A 7894-nucleotide genomic window follows, 5' to 3' on the forward strand; every position below is an offset into this window, starting at 1 on the left:
ACTTATTAAATATATTTATTTTTATTTTAGTGTAAAATATATGTTTTATCTTTATCATCAGTTAAAATTTATTAGAAAAAAATACCTTAACTTAAAATATATTTAAATATTTATTTATTAATTTAATATAAAAATATATATTTTATTATTATCTTATCTTTTAAAATTTCTTTTTTTAAAATATCTTAACTTAAATTATATTTTATTTTTAAATTGAAATACATTTTGAAGTTAGGATATTTTAATATATTTTTTAAATTTTAGATAATGATAAAATATATTTTAAATTTAAAATAAAAATAAAATATTTTTAAGTGAAGATAAGAATAAAATATTTAAATATATTTTAAGTTAAAATATTTTAAAAAATTTCTTAACTTAAATTAAATTTTATTTTTAAATTAAAATGCATTTTGAAGTTAGGATATTTTAATATATTTTTAAAAATTTAGATAATGATAAAATATATTTTTAATTTGAAATAAAAATAAAATATATTTTTAAGTGAAGATAAGAATAAAATATTTAAATATATTTTAAGTTAAAATATTTTAAAAAACATAATTTTCAGTGATGATAAATATAAAAAAAAACTTATTTTTAAATTAAAAAACATTTTGAAGTTAAGATATTTTAATATATTTTTAAATATTTATATAATGATAAAAATATATTTTTAATTTAAAATAAAAATAAAATAAGTGAAGATAATAAAAATATTAATATATTTTACGTTAAAACATTTTAAAAATATATTTTTATGTGATGATAAAGATAAAATATATATTTTACATTAAAATAAAAATAAATATTTAATAAGTTAAGAAAAATTAAATATATTTAATAATTTAAAACAAAAAGTAAAAGATAATTTTAAAATTTAAGATATATAAAACATTCTTTAATTTTGAGCAAAGCATTTATATATTAAGGTACCATAAATAAATATATATATAAATATATATATATATATATATTAATTATTATCCAAAGTATATCAAATGGTTGCCTTAGTTCAATGATTTGATTTCTAATATTCAATGCAAGCAACCCTGATTCAATTCCTCTCACCCGTGTGGATTTATTTTCTTTCAACCAGAGGGTGACACGTGTCACTCTCTGTTTGGTGGAAAATAAATTTATTAAATTAAAATAAATTTATTAAATTAAAATAAATTTATTCATCCAATCGAATAAAGACACGTGTCATGACAGGTGTTACCATTGACACATGACACATCATGATTTTGATTGTTAAATATATTTTAATTTATTAAAATTAGGATCAAATTGAAAGAATATATAAATTATAAGGATCAATTATGAATTATACCAAAATATTTTAACGGTCACGTCACAACCTCCGTTAAAAATTAGCGGCCGGTGGCTTGATTGAAACATTTAAATAATTTGGTGGTCTGATTGATTCAATTGAAACTTCGACGGTCAACTTAATTTTTTATCATAGTTAAGTGGTATCTCGTATAGTTTACCGTAGTTTTTATTCAACCCGAACTTCTTTGTATTATTAACACAGTGCTCAAAAGACTTGTTCAATTTATTGAAGATGGTATGGCCGGGCATTTTAACCGGCTTAGTCCAATCATGCAATCAATCGTCCCATAATAATTTCCTCTCCTATGCATGTCGGCAAACAGTTTTTAACTCCATACTTTATGAACTACCCCACAATATATATATGATCCAACTTTATCTGCTTTTATTTTGAATACTGTGTCTAAATTATTTAATAAATTCTACATTCACCATTATAAGATATCAATTATATCAACTGAATTAGAATTCAATAGATGGAATTGACCTGGTTTGATTATGGAATAAAAGGAAGCAAAAAGATTGGATAGTTTTGTTGTCCGGCATTGTAATTTAAAATAATTTTAATCTAAAATGTCACTATATTTAACTTAAAAAGTTATATAAATTTATAACATTTTTTTTGTTGCAATTAAAAAATTATATTACAGGAGTTTAAGGCTTATACTAGAAATATTACGAAGAATATAATATTTTTTGTCGTAATTTGTTCAACTTAAAAAGTTACTATGTCTAGTCTAAAAATTTATATTTTTGATAAAAGTTTTTATTACAACTGATTTCTACCATTTTTAGTCTTATATCAAAAGATTATACTTAATAAATTGTATTTTAGAATTTGATGAGAAGGTCACGGTTTAAACATCAACCGTTTGTGGGACTCATGGTGTTTACTAGTACAATGTTGAAAGTTTAATTAACAGTTAGGTAGTGTCATTAATCAATTTTATATTTATAGAAAAAGGAATTTTTTAAAAAAAATAGGGAAAAGGACATGTACGACAAAAAAAGTTTACTGGGTGAAGGCAGATAAAATGAACTGCAATTCTGTCATCAACTGAAATAGAATTCTATTACAATGATTTGATTTATTGATTTCTATCTTCTGCTGTCTTTTTTTGGCCCCAGATAGTGGTAGGACAGCAAAAAGAAGAAGAAAAAAACAGCACCAGGAACTAATTACTATGCCAGGGAGGCCCTCGGGCAATAATAGGAATGGATTGATGGAGATGACGAGAGCGATTGTTTTTTTTTAATTTAAAATTCTTATATAATTCAAATATTTTATTTATATTTTTAATAATCTATTATCATTATTTCTAAAATGTTATAAAATTATATTTCTTAAAATTTTATAAATTCACATTTTAATATAGAATTTGATATCCTCTCTAAATAAAATTTGTTAGCAGAGCTGAAATTCCAGCAGCAGGAACGATGATCCAGCCAATGTAGGTGGTCAGACTTTACTGTTAAATTTGCTTTAATGGATGCTGTTGCCAATAATTAATTTAGTGTGGATTTTTTTTCATGCGACGGGACTAGTATTCCCTTACACTCTAAAAAAGTCACTTTTATTAATTAATTAAATTTTCTATAAATTATTACTATTTCTTTTCTTAAGTGATGGGTGTGGTTCCAAGCTCCATAAATGTTTATGGACTCTAGAATATCTATATCTATATATATATAATAAGATCATGTGATCGACTCTTTTCCTTTTTGGTTTTGATTTTGATTGTGGAACATCGCATATACAAAATAGTGTTTTAGCTTTGATCATGTGCTTGTTGGTCCATTTCATGTCACTTTTCATGAACATATAGGGTGTTTGATTTTTCTTTTCCTTTTCCAATGTTTACATAAATTATATGATTATGTAATTTTTTTTGGGATAGAATTCAGGTTTATTTTATGGTTTATGTTGGGTTCATAGTTTTTTAATAATATTTTATTTAAAGTTTGGATTTGATTTCTTTCGGTAAAATCACTTATATTTATTGATCAATTAATTCAAATCATGTACTATAGAGATTTATTATATGAATAATTCTCGTAATCCAATTTATTCTAGTCACAACATCAAGATTCAAATTCTTAACCTTACTTTAGAAATATAATGCATCATCTCAATATATCAATAATTGTTGATTTATGTTTTTAAAATACAATATTTTTTAAAACCCATAAAATGACCTCAGTGGTTAAGGAGAGTGTTGTTCACTCTAGAAATCTTGAGTTTAAGCAACTGCGATGTAATGTGTATGTATATTGTCAAAAATTAAAATAAATTATAAACAAATATTATAATATAATCATATTATTTTAAAACATACAATATCCTTTAAAATGATGTGATACGCAATGATTGAGAATATATATATTTGTGTTCTTATATTTGGCTTTTGATTTATTTATTTTTTGGTTACAACAAAGGAAGGAAAAGCTGCGTTAGCATGTTTGTCTTCTTCTCAAGAGAGCTTGGTCAACCTTAAGAATTCCTTGCACAACAGAGGGCGGTTGCTGAAAAAACGAGTCTCCATACTACCATCCCGTCTCATGCTAGCCATTCTGTCAGCACGTTTGTTCGCTTCACGAGGAGTGTATTTGATCTCACACTTCCATTGCCGAGAAAATAAGCTTCTAATTCTTCTGGTTATTGAAGATTCATGCATCAAGGGTGAAGAGTTAAGGCATCTCGCCACTTCCAAATTGTCTGTTTCCACCTTCAAGCTTCGAAAACCAAGATTCCATGCCAGCTCAAGCCCGTCAAACACCGCCCAAAGCTCCGCTTGGTGCACCGAGCACCGCCCTATCATCCTGGTATAACCAAATACCCAGGCTCCATTACAATCTCGTAAAACTCAGCTTAACGCCACCATCTTTTCAAACATATAAAATTAACTTCCACTAAACAACTAAAGTAAAATAAAATTTTACATATAACCATCTCATACACAAAAATTACAACTTCCTAGAGATTTAGCACTTCAAATTAGATTGAATATATTTATTTGGTTTAGTTAGAGGAGATATTAGATTCTTTAAGTAATATAGATATTTGAATTTTGGTCATTGTAAATAGAATAAATTAGGTTGGAGGACCTCCTTAATAATATGTAAAATCAGATATGGATTAGTCAATTTATATTGGATACCAATAATTAATTAAAAAAATAATTAAACACTTTTTTGTCTTTTAATTTATAAATAAAAATGAGTTTGAATAACATACCCAATATACCAAAATATAGTTAAAAAAATAATTACACTTTAAAACCCGGCAATTGTGGCAAGTCATCCGGACCCAACCTCTCATAACAACTGCATATGTTGTATGAATTATCGCCACAGTTTCCAGATTTAAAGTTGATTAATTTTTCTATTATTTTCCGTCTTGCATTGCAATATTATTTTGATTCTATGCCTATATACAAAAACTCAAAATAAAACTAAAAAAAGGGGCAGAAATCAAATAAACAAACAATAAGCAGCTTGTTGCTTGAACCCTAATGGATGATTGGGTGGATAAAAATGAATCAGATTGAAATTTGAAGAAAACTGCAAATCCCCAAAAAATATTAGCAGTAGTAACAGTAATATAACACTGTGTCACTGTGTACTTTGATGATGATCATCCATCGTTTGGAGACTCGGAGATGCTCTCTAAGTCAGGTCTCCACACCCCTACTCGACCCCTTCTTCGATCCCTTTGCGTTGACAGCTTCTCCGAAAGTATCTCGCTTAAATACCGATCCGATACCAAGAGATTCGTCATTGAAATTGTGTTGTTCTTGTCGGCACTGCTCCTGCTTCGGCTGCGACTGTGCTGTCTACTCCGAATGTTGCTGCTGCCGCTGTTATCGATATTATCTCTTTTTTCTTCTTGGTTGATTTCGATTGGTTTTTTTCGAGTGTCGAAGGAAGTGGTATAAGGAAGTATATCTTCCCGCGTTGTAGCTCGGCCTCGGGTGGGACGATGATGATTTTCGGGACCATCCTGTCATCGGAAGCAGAGGAGGGTTTCTTAAGAACGTGCTTAGGGTAAGCCTTCATGATTTCTCTGGCTTTGACGGTACCACTGATTTCCTCGACGCGGCCACTTGAGTGTACTATTCGAATCACATCGAGTGCTCCACAGGGAAGAATGCAAGAGATGCAGCACCTAATTGTGTTCTTCATAGCTCTTTATTTTGGTCTCTCATAGAGAGAGATAAAAGAACAAAGAAGATGAAAAAGAAAAAGAGGAGGAAACGAAGGAATGAAAGAAATATAAGAAAGAAAAATGTCTTTTTCTTTGGCTTTACCTAACTCAAAGAGAGTTGGAATCAGTGGCATATAAGTAAAAGAAATTAAAATATTTCATATCTCTGCCTTTTTGAGGGAATTTCTTCTTCTTCTTCTCCCACTTACATCCATGGCATGAATAATTGCACCTTACACTGTACTTTGCCTTTCGGATACATCATTTAGGGGCCCAATTTCATTCACTTCACTAAGATCAATAATTTTGGGGAGAACTTACACTACTGCAGCAAAACATGTTTTAGCGGTCGACGCTTGAAAAAACGCCGTAAAAAGTGCCACTATAACAAACGTCTCAACCGTTAACGGTATTTGTGAACAAAAAACGCAGCAAAAGGTCGTTACATATAGCGCCGTTTGTTTCCAAAACGCCGTTATATGTTGTGATATAGTGACATTTTTTACCACAAAAGCCGTTATTGACTATTTATTTAGTGGAGTTTGTCTTTAAAAATGCTATTATTGACTATGTATTTAGTGGTGTTTGTCTTTGAAAACGCCGCAAATGAGCCCATCATTAGTGGCATTTCATCTAAAAACGCCGCAAATGACACTATTAGGAGCACCTGCATGAGTTGCATAAAACACCATTAAAGCCCTTTTTTACACCCACAGTAAATTAATTCTACAAATCAAAGCATATATTCCAGATATTAAATAAAAACAAGTCACTTGAAACTAAAAAGGGTGGAAGCATTAATTTCATGAAAATACATACAAATGTATACATATGTGTTACATATACTAGAAACAAAAAGCAACCTAGTTGCATCTGTATTTTCATGCTTCCCACTTATGCCTTTGATTTCCAATGACAACCTTTCCCAACTTCTCGCTACATCCAAAACTCCATTGACATTTTGGTTACCGATATATTTATGGACAAAGTAGAATTGGAATAGAAGGAAATCACTTGATCTTCAATACCCAAAAAACTTGGTTGAGAATCCATATTCCATGTCTTTAATGTGAAAGAAGAAACTATACTATTGTCTCTATCACACTTGATATGATTTACCACTTGACCATCGTGATTGTGAAATGTTCCAGTAGTGGAAGATGTCTATACCAGAAACAGAAGTTATTAGAGAACATACTAGTGAATAAACTATAGAGCTGGGCATGAGCAATAATTTTAATATATTAACTAAACCCCTTTTTAGTTATTATATGAAAATTTTCTTTAAACAGGGTAGATAACAATATCAAATAACAAGCAAAGCAAAGGAACACAAGTCGAGCTTAATACAATCCAGTTCATAATGAACACAAATAATTATTAAAGCTTTCTAGTTTCCTTATGTAGCTAATTTATTCCCAGGCAACTAAAATATTTCTGTTTTGAGGCAGCCAAATGGCAGAGGCAATTGATCTAATATACCCAGCAAGCAAAGAATTAAACACCAATCTAACAGATTTCTACTTCACTAATTCAATAATGTGAACTAATTCAATCAACAAATCTGAAGAATCCAACAGCAAGCAAAGGATTAAACACCAATTTGGCAGATTTTTACTCCACTAATTCAAGCAAATGGTGAATTATCATATGGGAAAACATCTTAAACATGATATTTGAATAAAAAAAGGAGGTCACTTACATAGAATCTTCAATTACTAGACAACTTTAAAGGTTCTCTATTTAGCTTTGTAGCAGCTTCCAGGAATCTTTAATAGGAAATAGAGAGTGTTAGACTTTGATAAGGAAAAAAGAATTTACAATTTTATGTTCATATTAGATAAAATACATCTAACATAATTGCAGACCATATACTGAGACAACTCACATTTCAGGACTTGGCTTCCCTGTTGTCACTTCATCACCGCCAACAATGAAAGAGAACATTCTTTCCAACCTTGGTGAAAATAAATTTTAGATTCAATGTTTCCCTATGAGAGTTTGAAGCTAATGCCAGAGGCACACCATGACTACTCAAATGTTGAAGTAGTTAACAACAATAACATAAAACCTGACTTACTGGGCAGAGAATACTGAATACATTTCTGCAAGAAATTAATCATTTCCACAAGGAAGTCCATACTCTTCAACAGTAACTGCAGCAACTTCCAATGGCGTTTTTCCTATTGTTTTTTAGCTTCCCTTCCATCCCATTGTTTCCCATAGTTACCCAAGAATACTTTTAAAACCTCAATTATTACACCATCTGTCATTTTATTTAAAACAAAAATTCATTCAATATAAATCAATACCTAATTCCTTTGCATAATATCAAGAAAGCAATAGTCTCAAATC

The 7894-nt window shown here is 29.2% G+C and overlaps 1 long non-coding RNA gene and 1 pseudogene across 1 annotated transcript; both read right to left on the minus strand.

Moving 5' to 3' along the window:
- Positions 1-4821: 4821 nt before the first annotated feature.
- LOC120147292 lies at positions 4822-5619 on the minus strand (annotated as a pseudogene).
- An 812-nt stretch (positions 5620-6431) lies between these two features.
- Positions 6432-7567, minus strand: LOC120147355. Its single transcript, XR_005518281.1, has 3 exons — positions 7428-7567; positions 7242-7308; positions 6432-6703 (listed from the first exon to the last, which is right to left on the minus strand). It is a non-coding gene; the product is annotated as an uncharacterized LOC120147355 (long non-coding RNA).
- Positions 7568-7894: the final 327 nt, after the last annotated feature.

Source organism: Hibiscus syriacus, unplaced genomic scaffold, assembly GCF_006381635.1.
Source record: "Hibiscus syriacus cultivar Baekdansim isolate YM2019G1 unplaced genomic scaffold, ASM638163v2 tig00110937_pilon, whole genome shotgun sequence".
Taxonomy (NCBI): Eukaryota; Viridiplantae; Streptophyta; class Magnoliopsida; order Malvales; family Malvaceae; genus Hibiscus; species Hibiscus syriacus.